This window comes from Dama dama, chromosome 5 (assembly GCF_033118175.1).
Source record: "Dama dama isolate Ldn47 chromosome 5, ASM3311817v1, whole genome shotgun sequence".
In the NCBI taxonomy this organism is placed as follows: Eukaryota; Metazoa; Chordata; class Mammalia; order Artiodactyla; family Cervidae; genus Dama; species Dama dama.
In genome coordinates this window covers 13,462,053-13,480,459 of record NC_083685.1, presented here as the reverse complement: position 1 = coordinate 13,480,459, position 18,407 = coordinate 13,462,053, and the positions used below count along the sequence as shown (strand labels likewise).

The 18,407-nt window shown below is 45.5% G+C and overlaps 1 long non-coding RNA gene across 1 annotated transcript in view; it reads left to right on the top strand.

The window, feature by feature from the left end:
- The window catches only part of LOC133055724 (uncharacterized), a 129,149-nt gene extending 111,734 nt beyond the window's left edge, over positions 1–17,415 (top strand). The window contains exon 3 of the long non-coding RNA XR_009692695.1: positions 17,321–17,415. This is a non-coding gene — a long non-coding RNA (uncharacterized LOC133055724). The remainder of the gene's footprint in view (positions 1–17,320) is intronic.
- Positions 17,416–18,407: the final 992 nt, after the last annotated feature.

Sequence of the window (18,407 nt, the reverse complement as noted above, 5' to 3'; positions counted from 1 at the left end):
TCTTCTTTATTCATTCATCTGTTGATGAGCACTTAGGTTGCTTGTATATCTTGGCTTTTGTAAATAATGCTATTATGAACATTGGGGTGAATCTATCTTTTCAAATTCGTGTTTTTGTTTTTTTTCAGATATATACCCAGGAGTAGATATATAAGTGAACTCTTAATTATGACTGTGCTTCATACACACCTTGCAAAGCTGCTGAAAATCGAACTCTTAGCTCTCATGCAGCCTGTGGGCCAGCTCCAGCATAGCAGAGCCACTGCCCAAATGATTTATAGATCTTGTATATGAATATATGATATAATAGTGATTCATATACATAATGTATATATGAATCACTTTGCTGTGCACTTGAAACTAACATAACATTGTAAATCAACTATACTTTAGTTTTAAAAATTGTTTAAAAATACAAGAGTAAGTAACATCAGGATTTTGATTATTTGTTTGAACCACTGAATGGGCTTCCCTAGTGGCTCGGTTGGTAAAGAATCTGCCTGCAATGCAGGAGACCCAGGTTTGGTCCCTGAGTTGGGAAGATCCCCTGGAGAAGGGAATGGCTACCCACTCCAGTATTCTTGCCTGGAAAACCCCATGGGCAGAGGAGCCTGGTGGGCTACAGCCCATGGGGTCACAAAGCATCGGACATCACTGAGCCACTAACACTTTCACACTTTGAACCATTGAATGAACCAGCACTGGGACTGCTCTTCCTCTGGGTGATGTTATGCCAGATTTTATATCTTACAGATGCATACACATATGAACATTCAAACACTAGACATCTCGTTTCAGTTGATTTTATTGCCTGCACCTGAAGTCATACTAACAGACACAGGCCTTTGAAATCTAAGTGGCATGAAGACAGGGCTTTTGTATACCTGACTCATGAAGAATTAGCCTCCCTCCCCCCGTCCCATCCTGGTCGCTGACACATAGCTGCACACATATAATTGCACACACATAGTTGCACATCAGCAAGTTGAAGTTTGGTGTTCCTGAGAGCACCCTTGTGATTTACAAGGTACAACAGGCTCCAGGAGAAGCCAAGCAGGAGAGATCAGAGCCCCAAAGAAATACTTTCTGGGCAGAGACACATGGATGAACTCCATTTATAGACCTTGCATAGGGCGCGATTGAAAGGACGCATGATCACTTTCTTGGCTAACCCAATAAAATGTCTGTCTGTTAAATAATAAGCCAACAAAATTTGACACCTAAAGCCCCTTGAATTATAAACTACAAAACCGTAAATGAATGAAATTGCATTTTTTAGCAAAGCCCAGGCTTTAGGCAGAGCCTGCAGGAACTTCTTTGGAAGGCCTGTCTGAACGGACATGTTGTTCAGTTGCTCAGTCCTGTTTGACTTTTTGTGACCCCATGGACTGCAGCATGCCAGGCTTCCCTGTCCTTCACCATCTCCTGGAGTTTGATCAAACTCCTGTACACTGAATCGGTGATGCCATCCAACAATCTCATCCTTTGTCAGCCCCTTCTCCTCCTGCCTTCAATCTTTCCCAGCACCTGGGTCTTTCCCAATGAGTAGGCTCTTTGCATCAGGTGGCCAAAGTATTGGAGCTTCAGCTTCAGCAATAGTCCTTCCAATAAGTATTCAGGGTTGGTTTCCTTGAGGATGGGCTGGTTTGATCTCCTTGCTGTCCAAGGAGTCAAATAGAAACCCTGCCATCTGTTTGATGTTTCAATCAACAAATATCCACTGAGTATCTACTCTGTGCCCAGCTTTGTTCTCAGTGCTGGGGATACTGAGAACAGAATAAGGCACATTCTCCCCTCCAATGGTCATGGCTAGACTGTATGGAACACTCACTCTGTGTTCCATTCTGATTGCTTTACTTTTATACCCCACGACCCGCCTACAAGTTAGATAGAAGTTTCATCCCATTGTACAGATGAGAAAACTGAGGTCCAGAGACATAAAATGATTTCCCAACATCACACAGCTAGCACACATAGAACCAAACAGGGAAGTGAATATGTCCAAAACTTAACTTCTTTTAAATATAATTTTTTTTTTTTTTTTTGGCTACACTGCGAGGCATGCAGAATCTTTGTTCCCCAACCAGGGATTGTACCTGAACCCCCTGCTGTGGAAGCATGGAGTCTTAGCCCCTGGACCACCGGGGAAGTCCCCAAAGCTTAACTGTTGATCTTCCCTGTGATATATGTCTCTGTATCAGCCCAGCCTCACTCCCCTTCCTCATCCCTGCATGAGGATTTCTCAGCCTCGGGACTATTGACATTCAGGCTGGATCATTTCTTTGTGGTGGGGGCTTCCTGTGCAAATGCGTTTAATAGCATTCCTGGCCTCTACCCATTAGAAGCCAGTAGCATGTCCCAGTTCTTGACAACACACACTGTCTCCAGATGTCAGTCCTGGGAGGGCGGGTGGGGGGGGGGGGTGGGCAACGTTACCCCTGGTTGAGAATCACTGGATTTCAGCCTTCCCTTCTCAGTATCAGTGGCTACCTCTCTCTGATTCCTCATCTCGTAAACCTCAGAGTCATGCCTGACTCCTCTTGGTCTCACGTTCAGTCCTTGACCAGTTGTCCATCTGACATCCGCTCTCTCTCCTCTACGGGCACCCCAGCCACCACCCTGTTATTTCACCAGCCTCCAACTGCTCTCCCCAACTCTATTCTTCCCACTCCCATTTATTCTCAGCAATCGATGTTTTCAGACCATTGTTCAGAGGGTGTCAGCCTTCAGCTCAAAACCCCTTTGTGGCTCCCCAGTTCCCTTCGAGCAAAAACCACATCCATATGACGAGTCGTAAGCCCTCTCAGCACCCACTCCCCCATCTCATCAGGGCCTCTGAGGAGGCGCCCCTCTTTCCTCATCGTCCACCACACCCCCCATCCCTCAATCTGCCCAGGTTACACTGGCTTCCTTCCCAGTTTTCCAAAATACCAGATGTATTCGTCTGCGTGGGCTGCCATAAGCACAATCCCACAGACTGGGAGGCTTAAATGACAGAAACATATTTTCTTATGGTTTTGGTGACTGGAAATCCAAGGCCATGGTATCATCTGGACTTGTTTCTGGTGAAGTCTCTCCTTCCAGCTAGTATTAATAGATGGCTTCTTTCTCAGGGGCCCACTTAGGGCCTTTTTGCTGTGTGTACGCCATGCTGGGGTCTTCCTGTTTTTATAAGGACATCAGCCCTCTGGGATCACAGTCCACTCTGATGACTTCATTTGACCCTAATTACTTCTTTAAAGGTCCTATCTGCAAATGCAGTCACATGGGGGTTAGGGCTTCAACATAAGGATTTGGGAGTCACTGTTCGGGGCTTCCCAGGTGGCTCACCTGCAACAAAGGAGATGCAGAAGACATGGGTTTGGCCCCTGAGTCAGGAACCACCTGGAGGACGAAATAGCCACCCACTCCAGTATTCTTGACTGGAGAATTCCATGGACAGAGGAGCCTGGCTGGCTACTGTCCACGGGGTCGCAAAAGAGTCGGACAGGACTGAGCACACCATGGCAGCACTCAGCCCATAGCACTAGGACCCTTCTGCTTCTGCTGACTCTTCCTAGACCCTGGAATGCCCCTCCACCACTGATCTGCACTTCTTGCAAGTCCTTACTCCAAAGTTGCCTTTCCTACAATGTCTAGACTGACTGCAGTGCTGTGCTTCGTCATTCAGTCGTGTCCGACTCTGCAACCTGATGGCTCCTGATGCAGGGTAAATGTTTAATAGTCTCTGAATGAATGGGTGACATGGTGGGTCCAGAATTCAGTCCCAGGAATTGTGACCCCAGAATCCATAGTCTTAGCATGTAAAGGATACTGCCTCACAGACTGGGATGGGAAGGAGATTTATAAATAGATAATTTAGATAATTTCAAAACAATGTGATTAATGAAATAACAGAGTTATATGCAAAATGCAAAGTTAGCAAAATGTGATATTCTTTGCCCACCTGGGACATGTTTGTATGAGTGTGTGTGTGTGTGTGTGTGTGTGTGTGTGTGTATCTTGTGGGGCAAGATGCTATTCAAGAAGAGTTCCCAAAAGAAAATATGAAGACACTTACTCTTTTAAAACATCAAAAGTAACTTTTTATCAGGATTACAGAAGAAATACATGTTGGCTGTCAAAAATGTCAGAAAACACAGATCAGCAGAAAAGGAAATAAATCACTATATCCCCATCTCTTTTTAATACATGTGTATGTATGACTTCTAGAAATGTTTGTATTTTTTCCCTTTAAGGTGGAATTGTACTCCAAATGGTAGCTTCTGCTCTACTTTTTCAACTTATGTATCCTCTAGGGGCATCTTTGGGTGGGTATTGAGGGATGAAGAAGAGTTTAGCAGGCTGGTAGAGGGAGGCAGATGTCCCTAGTAGAGGTAGAGGGAAGTATGAAAAGATGGGGGAAGCATGGCCAATTTGTCATGCTTGAGTCAGCTGCAGTATAGGAGGTGGGAAAACATACAGGGGATGGGCAGGGAGTGAAATTAGGAAGATCCTGTGTTCCTGACGGTTCTGACTTTGTCCTGTGGGTAGTGTTTCCTCAAGCATAGAACACAGACCATCAGTGGAATGGGACAATATTTTAGGAGGTAATAAAATAATGCTGAAGCACATAAAGAGAATTATTCACCTTTTCATTCTCTCTAGTCCTTCTCATAGAGTAGAGCAGAAATTCTTAGTTACTAATACATCTTTAACACCCCTCTAGAACTTGTGAGCTCCCTACTGAGAACTAAAGAAGAAGTTCAGGCTCAGAGTCTTTAACAAGCAACTACTTAGAATGTTATAAAATAATTTTGTCTTAGTTATGCTTCTTGTACTATCATTCTATCTTGTATTCAACAAATACTGAACACCCTCCATGCAGTGCTTCTATTTATGGCAAGTGAAAGGGGGTGATATTATTATTATGATAGGATCATAGTATGGCATTTCTTTGGAACATGTTATGGGCTGAACTGAATTCCCTCCAAATCCATATGTGTGTGTGTGTGCTAAATTGCTTCAGTCATGTACAACTCTTTGTGACCATATGGACTGTAGCCTGCCAGTCTTCTCTGTCCATGGGATTCTCCAGGCAATAATACAAGTGGGTAGCCATTCCCTTCTCCAGGGGATCTTCCCGACCAAAGGACTGAACCTCGGTCTCCTGCTTTGCGGCAGATTCTTTACCATCTGAGCCACCAGGGAAGCCCGAGTAACACAGGGCCCATGGCTATTATTATTTTTGTTGTTGTCATCGCTATTGCTATTGTAACTCGAATGAATGATGAAGATAATGATGGTGATGATGGTAATGATAGCTGAAGTGATCTTAAACAAGGCATTTCACTTTTCTGGGACCCAGTTTTCTCATCTGTAAAATGGAACTAAAAATACCCAGCCATCCCAAGGATCTCTGTGACTTGATGGAAAATACAAAAGGCAAGGTATTAAGAGATGTGGATTCTGCTCCACTTCTCATTCTGTGGAACCTGCAAGCCCCCAAGTCTTATGAACTTCAGTCTCCCCATCTGTAACACAGGATCAACCCCAACCTAGTTAATGTGACAGAACTGCGGCAAAGATCATTTAAGAAGGTAGAAAGGACAACTGCAAAAAGTGGAAATTATCACATGTAACGATAAATCATGATTTGCACCAGGGGTGGAAAGTATTCTTCCATTTTTTTTTTCTATTTTTATCTCTGTCTCACTCCCTATTGAGAATCAAGTAAAGAAGGACACACCTTGGTTGCCCAAGAGAACACTCTTACAAAATTGAAACCAGCTCTCAAAAAAAAAAAAATTCAATCCCAGTCACAGCCCCCAGACCCCAGCCCAACCCTGTCCCTTCAAGAATTAATTTTTTAAAAGCCTATTTCCTGAGAGGGGAGAATCCTGGGGGTGGAGCAAGGAGATCACAGGCACTGTTCATTCTGGGGACCCAGAAGGAAGAGGCCAAACACATCATTTCAGAGGAGGTGCTTACAGCAATTTTGTTTTCTGAGAGTCATGTCATTGCAAGACTCCTGGCCTAATCCCCTGAGATATCACAGTGTCAGGAAAATAACCAAGTGGGATTTGGAAATTAAAGGAGCCCTATTATAAGCCATTTATTTCTGTGGTAACCTGGAGATGAGGAAGGGGAAATGTTGCTGCTACAACAAAAGGCTAGACTACAGACCTTAGGCTCCAGGGCCCTTCAATTACTCTAACCCCCTAGCCTTCCTAGTTCTTTTGGTTATTTTCTTTAAATAACATCTCCCTCCCAAAACATATACACAAACATTATATAAGCTCACTGTCTATAAAATATGGATCCATCCTTGCTACCCCCAAAACAAGAACTGACGTTCCTTAAACATTTACACTTTGCCAGAACTGTACTTTACATGTGCTGCTTATTTAAGCCTCTTCAGGCCTCTTGACAGGTGAATATTTAGTTTTAGAGTTACTGCCAGGAAACCAAAGCTCAGAGTGGTTAAGGAAGTTTCCTAGAATCACACAGCCAGTTACTTGGGAAGCTAGGGTTTGAACCCAGGCATGACAATCGCAATGTAGGTCTGTACTCAGTTGTATCCAATACTTTTGTGATCCCATGGACTGTAGTGCACCAGACTCCTCTCCATGAGATTTTCCAGGCAAGAATACTGAAGTGGGTTGCCATTTCCTTCTCTAGAGGATCTTCCCAACCCAGGGATTGAGCTTGCGTCTCCTGTATTGGTAGGCGGATTCTTTACCACAAGCGCCAGACAATTGCTAGGGCTACACTTTTCACCATGAAATTATATGAAGAACGTCCCAGTGCTTACCTTTAGTAGAAGCTCACTGCAGGATTTTTTTCTGTAAAATAGAGGAGAGCATTTTTTGCCTCATTAAATTTCTGTTCAGCATAACTCTTTGGATTAGAGATTGTTCCCAAAGGGTCAGGCAAAGGTTTTTGTTTTTGTTTTTTTAAATCAAGGCAGCCCCCTTATAATCTTGTCATAAATGTAATTCAAACCACACTACTCGTTTGTTGCCCAGAAAAGGTATGGAACATTATCACTGGCAAAACGGAAGACTCTCCGCTTTCAAGCATGACACCACGTGGTGTGGCTGCCGGGACTGAGTGGGTTTGGTGGATTTTGGGTGTAGTCATTGAGTTCACACAACCCATGTTCCAAATCCTGACTTTGCTTCTTACCCGCTATCTAGCCTTGGCTATAGACTCAATCTCAAGGAGCCCCATTATGCTCATTTGTAAAGTGGGGATGAAAATAAGGACTTACTTCATAGGGTTGTGAGAGAATCAAAGAAAGTCTTTTGCACAATATCTAGCTGGGGTTCCCGAGAGAAGCAGAACCCAACAGGATGTGTATATGTCTAGAGTGAGATTTATTTTTAGGAATTGGCTCACTGGATAATGGGGGCTGATGAGTTCAAAATCTGCAGGGTGGATAAGCAGTCTGGAGGTGTGGGGAAGAGCTGATATTACAGTCAAGTTCAAAGGTTATCTGCTGGCAGACCATCAACTGATTAGATGAGGCCCACCCACATTATTGAGAGCAATCTGCTTTCCTCTGAGTATACTGATTAAAATGTTAATTTCATCTCAAAATTAGCCTCACAGAAACATCCAGAATAATATTTGATCCAATATCTTGGCATGGTGGCTCAGTCAGATTGACACATAAAATGAACCATCACAGCGTGACCCCCAATACATAGTGAGTCATAGGAAATGATTTTATAAGTGGGAAATAGATTAAGAGAAGTGAAATGGCTTAATAGTAATGAAGCTGTCTTATTTATTAAATTTCCTGTCTCTCCTCCACCAGAAAGTAAGCTTCACAAGGAATGAGGTTTCTATCTATTATTTTTTTAAAGAATATTTATTTGTTTTTATTTATTTATTTAGCTGTGCCAAGTCTTCAATCTTTGTTGCAGCACGTGGGATCTTCAGTTGTGGCATTCCAGAATCTTAGTTCACTGACCAGGGATCGAACCCAGTTCCCCTTCATTGGGAGCTTGCAGTCTTAGCCACTAGACCACCAGGGAAGTCCCTTACCTAATTTTTTCACTGCTGAATCACTAACAACTAGAATAGTTCTTAGCACATAGTAGGCTTCCAATAAACAGCTCTTGACTAAATGCATGCAAGTATCTAACTCACATTTCTTCTATATACATATTTTTCATCCCCAGATCTCAAAACACCATTATCTAAACAGAGAACAAATTTCTTACTTCAGGCCTCCCATACCTTGAAAGGGGCCTCATGTTCCTGTCTCATCACCAGGAAGGTGTGAGCAACACAGACTTAATTTAGCTCATGAGCACTTCTGATTTCTCCACATGCATTTTCTGGCACCTGAAGACCTATTTGGATGTGGGTTTCATGGCAATTCAGAGTCTGGCAGATCAAGTCCCCAAGTAATTCTGGGGGCCAACTCTGAAAAGCCTATCGTCCTCTGTGGTTTCAATGTGAGAACATCCTAGTGCTTTGAAACCACAGGAATCTCACTGCCAGAGCCTGTGAGAAGGCCAGACCTATTTGCTAAATCCTCCTTCCCTTTCACACCTGTCTCCTCCCCAGGCACCCCTCCTGCCCCCGCACTGGGGCTGACACCTGCCCCTCTGAAGTTGGGTGTTAAGAGTGACTGACAGCCTCCTAACTGCGGTCTCAGCTCCCGGCTCTCACCAGGCCTCATACCTCAGAGGCTTAACACAAGTTCTAAGGTGTTTGTAAATCTTCTGCAGGCTGGACTTTCCCCTCCCAATTGTTCCTAAAACTGATCATTGTGAGTCTAGCAGATGTTGTGTTAATTGCTCAGTCATGTCCGACTCTCTGTGACTCCATGGACTGTAGTCCACTGTAGCCCATCAGACTCCTCCATGGAATTCTCTAGGAAAGAACACTGGAATGGGTAGCCTATCCCTTCCAGTGGGTCTTCCCAACCCAGGGATCGAACCCAGGTCTCCTGCATTGCACACAGATTCTTTACCAACTGAGCTATCAGGGAAGCCCTGTGACCATGACGTAGCAAGTATAATCATGGAAAGCCAGTAAGACTAAGGAGGGATGAGCAAAATGTGAAATGAATCTGGGTCCTAGATGATAGAGCTGAGACACTGAGTCGTGCCTGGAACCAGTGAAGGGTGCCATGATAAGCTCTATACAGGTTGCACTGGATGACCATCTATATGGAGTTAGGAATGCATGGCCCATGGGCCAAATCCAGCATTCTTCCTGTATTTGTAAATAAAGTTCTATTGCAATGCAGCTACACACATCCAGCTATATATTGTCTAAGGCTGCTTCTGCACTACCAGATCAGAGTTGAGCAGCTGTGACAGATAGTACCTAGCTGGTGGTGGTGTTCAGCTGCTTACTCGTGTCTGACCGTTTGCGACCCCAGGAACTGCAGCACACCAAGCTTCCCTGTCCTTCACTATCTCCCGGAGTTTGCTCAGACTCACGTCCATTGAGTTGGTGATGCCATCCAACCATCTCATCCTGTCACCCCCTTCTCCTCCTGCCCTCAATCTTTTCCAGCATCAGGATCTTTTCCAGTGAGTCGGCTGTTCACATCAGGTGGCTGAAATGTTGGAGTTTTAGCTTCAGCCTCAGTCCTTCCATTGAATATGCAGGTTTGATTTCCTTTAGGATTCACTGGTTTGATGTCCTTGCTGTCCAAGGAACTCTTAAGTGTCTTCACCGGCACCAGAGTTTGAAAGCATCAATTCTTCAATGCTCAGCCTTCTTTTTGGTCCAATTCTCACATCCCTCCATACAAAGCCAAAATAATTATTATTTGGCTCTTTACATGAAATACATGGACCCCTGGGGCAGAGAGGTACAAGTGAGCAGTGGTGGTGTATATAAGGGTGATGGGGACTTCCCTGGTGGTCCAGTGGCTAAGACTCATCTGTACTCCCAATGCAAGGGGTCTGGGTTAGATCCCTGGTCAGAGAACTAGATCCCTCATGCCTCAACTAAGATTCAGCCAAATAGATTTTTTTTTAAAAATGAAAAAAAAAATAAGGATGGTGCACTCTGGATTCAGACCACTTAAATTCAAGTCCTGACTGTCTTTAAGAGATATGTGACTTACAGGTCATTACTTAACCTCTGCAGGGAGGAGGCATTGTGACAATAGTCTCCCTCCCCCTTCATAGTCCTCTTGTGAACATTCAAGGGAATCCTTCCTGTAAAGGACTCTGCACAGTGGTCAGCAGTTTGGTTCCATCACCCTGTGAAGACATCCTTGTACGTGCATGCCAAGTCCCTTCAGTCATGTCCAACTCTTTGCAACCCCATGGACCTCGCTCGCTAGGCTCCTCTGTCCATGGCATTTTCCAGGCAAGAATACTGGAGATTGTTGCCATTGCCTTCTCCAGGGGAATCTTTCCAACCCAGGGATTGAACCTGCATCTCTTATGTCTTCTGCACTGGCAGGTGGGTTCTTTTAGCATTAGCGCCACCTTCCCTAACTGCACACAACTTAACAGGGAGGCAGCCGCCCAGCTGCCCACTGTGTATTGTGAGCACTTTCCTGTAAATCTGGACCCAAGCCCCTTGGAGCATCCAACAAATGAGGATGAACACGAGGCCAGGACACATTCCATCTGATCATCCTCTTCTGCACATCTCAGACCTTTGGTCTTAGGGAATTCCCAGCTTCTGGAAGGCAGTGAGTTGGCAGCACTCATGGTGGAAGCAGTTACTCTGGTTCTGGCCGTGGCCTTTGCTGGCTTTGCAGATGGAAGGGCCATAGATCAGCAAAGCCCCCCAGGCTGCTGACCCCTCTGTTTTCCTGTGTCCTCCAAACATCTGGGCAGCAGAAGGCTGTTAATGTGGGCACTCCGGCCCCGGACGTCACAAATGATGCAACCCAGTGAGGGAACCCTGGGGATCGTTGGCATCGAGTCCCAGGAAAACCGTGGGCAAGAAGCCTTTCCAAAGCTCTGCCTAATATACCTTGCAGCCAGGCCATGTGGCCGGGGTTCTCGTGCTTTATGTCTCACCAGAAGCATTTCTATCAAATGCTGAGGGTGTGACCTCCAGGAGGGCTGGAAGGCCCACTAGCTGGAACTCCCAAGTCATGTAACATTGAGAACTGTGACCCCACCCTTCCCCAAACACAATGTCTCCGACAGACAGTGCTACCAAGCAGGACTCTGAGACCGGCCCTAATAAGGGTGATGAGTGCACCTATTGTGAGCACGTACTGTGCTGTGTGAGGACTCTTCCCTGAACCTCCTCAGCTCCACTAGCTTTCCGTCCTCCCCAACCCCTCCCCACCAGCCTCAGGACCTTTGCACTGGCTGTTCCCTCTGCCAAGAATGCTCTTCCCCCCAGATATCCACACAGTCACTCCAGTACGTCCTGTTGTTCAGTCGCTCAGTCGTGTCTGACTCTCTGTGGCCCCATGAACTGCAGCACGCCAGGTTCCCCATCCTTCACTATCTCGCGGAGCTTGCTCAAACTCATGTCCAGTGAGTCAATGATGCCATCCAACCATCTCATCCTCTGTCACCCCCTTCTCCTGTTACCCTCAATATTTCCCAGCATCAGGGTCTCTTCCAGTGAGTCAGCTCTTCACATCAGGTGGCCAAAGAACACTTCCTATAAGCCTCTGCTCAAATGTCATCTCATCAGAAAGACTTCTCCTGACCACTACTTAATGAAGTCCCACCTCCATCTATCTCTCCATCACCCTTTTTCTTTACCCTGCACAGTTTCACTTGGTACAGCTGATCATTACCTTCTAGTTTCCATATTTACATGTCTAGCGGTTTTTCTGTTTATTGTCTCGTTCTGCAAATCTGCCCCCTCACTAAGTTCCATGGGGCCAGGAACCTTATCAGTCATATTTACTGCTGTGTCCCCAGTTCCTGGAATAGTGTCCAGGATGTGGTAGGAAAATAAATATTTTGTGAGTAGATGAATGCAGAGTTTGTAGTGATCTTTTACATATTTCTTACTCTGGAATCTTTCATCCAATTGCATCAGTGCTACTTATATCCAAGTGAACATTGCTATCATTATTGATGCTAATAATTATATTGTTACAATATGGATTTTGTAGTAATAATAATGACTGTGTCAGTCAGTGTTCTGCTTGGATCTTTTTTTTTAAGATTTTTTTGATGTGGACCATTTTTAAAGTCTTTATTGAATTTATTACAATATTACTTCTGTTTTATATTTGGGTTTTTGGGCAAAGAAGCATGTGAAATCCTATCTCACCCAACTAGCGATTGAACCTGCACCCCCTAATTTGGAAGTCAAAGTCTTAATCACTGCACCATGAGAAAAGTCCCTCTGCTTGGTTCTATAAGGGACCAGGTTAGGATAAAGAGACAATATGGCAAAATAGGATGGATAGTTATCCCCATTTTAGGGTTGAAAAATCTGGAATCCAGATAACAGGTTACTTGAGGATATCTAGATCCTAAAAGGCCAAGGTGTAGTTCAAACACGAATCTGTGTGACTTAGGTAAGAAAGCATTGTACAAAGGTAAGATAGCCCCTTTCTGAGGCTTTGTTCTCTCATCTGAAAATGCATTACCTGTGAAAGTTTCATCTTTGGGCATCTGCACTCAATTCCAGTGCCCACATGTGCCATGGCCCAGAACGTGGCATCCCTGTACTGGTTATTGATGTTTGCTACTCTCACGGGGCCTCCCAAGTGGTCCCGGCGGCACGGTGGTAAAGAACCCTCCTGCCAGTGCAGGAGACGCAGTTTCGATCCCTGGGTTGGGGAGATTCCCTGGAGGAGGGCATGGCAACCTGGAGAATCCAGGTATTCTTGCCTGGAGAATCCCATGGACAGAGGCGCCTGGTGGGCTACAGACCATGGGGTCACAGTCAGACACAGCTGAGCACGCACGGCTGCTGTTCCTTGCTACTCTGATAGTTAATGCATATCAAACATACAGCAACCAACTCTTACTGAGCCCCACTGTATGCAGGCTCTGCACTAAACATTTTTTTAAATTTATTTATATATTTACTTATTTGACTGCAGCGGATCTTAGTTGCTGCACACAGGATCTCCATTGCCGCATGTGGGATCTCTTAGTTGCAGCATGTGGGATCTTAGTTTCCTGACCAGGGATCGAACCCCGGGCCCCCTGCATTGGGAGCTTGGAGTCTTAACCACTGGACTGCCAGGGAAGTTCCCTGGACTAAACTTTTGACACACATGTTCTCATTGGTCTTTACCACAGACCTTTAAAATAAATTTGATCCACCCCCCTTTTTCTAAAGAGGCTGCTGAGGCTACAAGACATCAGGAAACTCGATTCCTCTGAGTTACACCGTCCATACAGGGCAAGTAATACCGTTGTCTCAATGTGGAAATGAAAGAAAGGTCTTCATTTTCCAATCTCAGTCAGGGATAACTTAAACACACACACACACACACACCCCACAAAGGTTCATGAATGGAAGTTGAGTGCTACAAAGCATGGGCTTCCAGTTCCCCAGAGTCCTGCAACAGCCAAATGGTATGTTCTTTGTTTTTTTTTCCTCCTCCCTTTTGTCCATATTATACACTTGGCATCTGGTATTATGGTTCAACTGAGGGAATTATTGCATTCAGCCACAGTCATGGAGGAGGGCTTTGAACTTCTGGAAGCAGCAAAGTCTAAGGTGGCAGTGCTAAGTGGGAACAGAAGGGCCAGGGTCAGATGGCTGAGTGCAACCCTTGACCACTTATTCCTTTCAGGAAAGGATGTAACCCAAGAATGGCTCCTTAACTCAAAGATGACTTGCCCCCACCCTCTGCCCACAAAAAATTCCTCCTCGTTCAATTATGTTTAGTACAAATCCACGCTCATCTCGGCAAAGAAATGATGGGGTTGCCATCTGTGAGCACTCAGTCTTCAATGTCTCCTGGAAGATGCGTCAATATTTTCCAAATGGAAAAAGCTTGGCAACAGTTTCCAGTAGGAAGTTTCTTAGGGGAAATGAAGAGTGGAATGTGTTTATTAGCAGCTTCTTTTTCTTGAGCTGGGAGAGTTATTGCAGAATTAGCATGCCATCCAGTCACTGGTCATGCCCTATTCGGGGACCTATCTCAGTTGTGATGGCACCTTACATGTCTCTCTCCAGGTATGCCTGAATCACTTATAGTAGGAAACTTCACCTCCCACTTGACTCCTAGAGTCATAGGGCTCTTAAGATTCTTTTTTTTTTTTTTTAATTTTATCTATTTATTTGGCTGCACTGGGTCTTCGTTGCTATGCATGGGCTTTCTCTAGTTGCAGCGAATGGGGGCTACTCTCTAGTTTTGCTGCATGGGTTTCTCATTGCAGTGGCTTCTCTTGTTGCAGAGCACGGGCTCTAGAGTGCCTAGGCTTCAGTGGTTGTGGCTCAAGGGCTTAGTTGCCCAGTGGCATGTGGGATCTTCCCAGACCAGGGATCAAACCCATGCCCCCTGCACTGGCAGGCAGATTTTTAATCACTGGACCACCAGGGAAGTCCTTAAGATTCTCTAACAGTGCTCCATGAATACATGTTGATGTACTGGCTGGCTAAAGTAAACGCCTCTTTCTGTTGAGGAAAACAAGTAGCCTACAAAATGAAAAGGTAACATAATTCACACAGTGAGCAAGCCACAGAGGAGGGGCTGGAAGCAGCCCTGGTCTGGGGCTGAAATCAGTAAGAGTAACTCTTCTGAGTTTGTGTCCTTGTCTGCATCCTGGTCACCTTCTCAGGGCTTTGGGTGGAAGGCGCAGTGGGGTAGTGTTAGAAGATGCTCTGCTTGGACCTGGTCCATGCTGAGTGCCGATGGCTCTGACCGCATGGCTTCGGAAGAAGACAGTAAACGGAGGAGTGGAGAGTCAAAGAAACAGTGTAGTCACCCTGAAACAGCAGGTGGGGTTTCCTGTTTGGAGATGAAAAGAGAAGAGGGGAGAGAGAGAGGTGCAGAGAGGGCAAATGCAAGAAGAGGTGGCAAGACTCAAGGCCTAGAGCCATGTACTAATTAAGGGCTGCATCACCAGTTCAGTGATGTGTCAAGGTGACAGTCAGTCAAGCAGATGAGGGAGATGAGTTAACATCTCCTGAGGGATGGCCAGGCCTGAGATTGGCTGGCAGACAAGAGCACAACAGTGAAAAGGAAGCTGCCAGAAGGTTATTTGCCTGAAATTGCAGTGAAGGATTTGAACTGTCTGCCACCCTGGTGGCTCAAACACTCTCTCAGATAAGGCAAGCTCCAGTAGCCCTTGGAATGCATTCCTATCGTTGGACCATGTGAGCTGATGCAAGGACAGAATGGATATTTGGGGGCATGCAGGAAAACACTGAAAGGAAATATGAAGAGTCACAAAAAAGACCATGGAATCCTGCACTAACATGTTTTGTCCTAGAGCAAATCTGAGGGTAATGCAACCTTCAGGCGTGGCTGGATCCAGATGCCCAATATGATGCCGTGAAGAATATGTATCTCATTCTCTCTCTTCTTCTGCTTTATGTCTTCTCTGTTGACTTAATTCTGAGGCAGGTCCTTGCCCTCTCCTGGCAACACGGGTGGGTCTGTCTCTTAGGCTGGGTTTCCTCAGAAACACTGAGATAAGAATTCAAGTGTAAGTGATTAATTTGGGAAGTGACCTCAGAAAACTCGGGTCGGAGGATGGGTGGAGAAGGGAGAAGGGAAGGGAAGGAAGGTATGACAGGGAGCGGGTTATCACCACGGGCAATTGATGGTCAATTGCACTTGGACCTCTGTGAGATGATTCAATCCACACTCCTCTCAGCATAGAACAGAGCACATGTCCCATTTCAGGGTCAAGGGAGTTGGGGTACAGATTCTCTAATCCCTACTCATGATTGTCTGAGGGCTGTTCCCAGGGGCATTACCTCCACAGCACCTCTGCCCCATGCAAGGGCTGATGGCATCAGAGAAAAACCCTCAGGGGAGGGTCTCCAATTTCTGAAGTAAGAGGTGTCAGCAAGCACTACAGGACTACAGAAGACACCACGAGACACTAGAAGACTCTTTCGCTCTGTTCTTCAGTCACTCAGTCACATCCGACTCTTTGTGACCCCGTGGACTGAAGCACACCAGGCTTACCCTGTCCTTCGCCATCTCCCAGAGTTTGTGCAAACTCATGTCCACTGAGTCGGTGATGCCATCCAGCCATCTCATCCCCTTCTCCTCCTGCCCTCAATCTTTCCCCGCATAAGGTTCTTTTCCAAAGAGTTGGCTCTTTGCATCAGTTGGCCATAGTAGTGGAGCTTCAACTTCAGCCTTAGTCCTTCCAATCAGTTGATTTCCTTTAGGATTGACTGGTTTGATCTTGCTAGCCCTATAGTTGTAGCCAAAGTTCTGGGACTAAATCTTACTGAACTGATTTGAATCATATGTCCTTCCAGGAATCAAGCACCATAACCAGGGAAATGGGTGATGTCAATTAGCCAACTCAAAGGAAAGGAGCTTCCCTGGTGGCTCAGTCAGTAAAGAATCCGCCTGCAATTCAGGAGACCCGGCTTCAATCCCTGGGTTGGGAAGATCCCCTGGAGGAGGGCATGGCAACCCACTCAAGTATTCTTGCCTGGGAAATACCAAAGACAGAGAAGCCTGGCAGGCTACAGTCCATGGGGTCACAGAGTCAAACCCAACTTAGCAACTAAACCAACCAACTGACCAAGGAAAAGGAATCTATCTTGTCCAAACCATACAGATTGAGAGCAGGGAAGGGTAGTTCCCTAGTGCAAAATGATGGGGACTTTTTACCAAAGAAATCCGAAGACACGCTAGTCCTCACAGACAGATGTTGACTTGTCACTCAACAAGTGACATCCCTGACTCTGTCACCCTCCACCTCTAGTTTAGACCAAAACCTTTCCTTTTGGACCACTCCTGGCCCCAGAGCAGCTCCATGGGAAGAGGGGAAGGTGGTAAAGTGATTGTGGTTAGTCACTTTCAATTGCTCAAATTCTCATGAAATGCACACCCATAATGCTTGCACACACACACACATATGCATGTGTACACGTGCACACACACACACACACACACACACATATTTTTAACAGAGGCTTTGAAGACTCATTAAAACTGTTTACATGAGCCCAATGGGGCCAAATCTCATTAATGACTTTGACACTGTTTGCGTTGGCTTCGGGTCTTGGAGAATGGGTAATAACCTCAACGCATATGCCCATGTGCCACTGTTCTGTGAAGGGGAGCTCAATAAAGAGAACACTGAGTCCCCTTTTATGCTTTGTAACTTGGCAGGTAAAATCTGAGGCTATTTCCTCACATGGCCCTTTTGCATTAATGTAGTTTAAGTACTTTGGGAAGGTGCCTAAGTGACAACCATTATGCAATTTTCTTTCAAAGGTGGAGGAAACGACAATCAAAAAATCCGAGGAAGGGGTGAGGACTCATGCCCACTCCCTCCCCCTGCGAAAATGTCAGAGGGACCCTTAACCCATGGTAATTGCAAAATAAACAGAGCTTGGAGTTCTTACAAAGTCAGGAGTGCTCTGGAGAAAGAACAAGGTCAGTCAGGAGGGACAGGCTATCTTGCCTACATTCTATTTGTTTGGGTTTTTTTTTTTAAATACTTAATTTATTTTAGTTTTCCATTTTTTGGCCCCGCCGCATGGCGTGTGGGATCTTAGTTCCCTGACCAGGGATCAAACTCATGCTTCCTGGAGTCTTAACCACGGGTGGACCACAGGGGAGTTCCTGCCTACATGTTGTTTTTGAATCTCCAAAGAGATGAAAAAATTAATCCCCAACAAGTCAAGTACATTACCTAGAGCTAGTAGAGACTTTGAGAAAAGAGGCTGAAAACTATTGATAATCAGTGTATCAGCTTCAGTGCTTCTGGGTCCTACTTACTTATCTATATAATGGGAATAATTCACATTTTAGGGCTTTGGGGAGGATTAAGTTAGCACATACGATACATCCTATGCACTATAGCACAGGTGGCTAGCTGTTTCTTAATATCCATTTTCATCTTCTTGGATAGCACTGTATTATGAGTTGTGCTTCCCTGGAGCAGGAAGTGATAACCCACTCCAGTATTCTTGCCTGGGAAATTCCATGGACAGAGGAGCCTGGTGGGCTACAGTCCTTGGGGTTGGAAAGAGTCGGACACAACTGAGTGACTAAACCTACCTCACTTTTGATGTTCAGACTACCTGCCCTTTGTTGAAAAACTTCTGTATAACCTGGCTCCTCCCCTCGCCTCCTCAGAGCCGTTCTCTCAGGGTCACTTAAGATGCCATTTCCCTGGCTTAAAATCCTAAAAATTCCTACCAAATAAAACATAGCTCCCAACTTCTAGGCTGTGACTATGTTCTAAGTCGACAGTCCAGGCACCAAGGGGGTAAGGGTCAGAGAGAGATGCTGCTCGACATCCTACAGTGCCCAGGACGCAACCCCACCCCCACCCCCGACACACACACAAAGAATC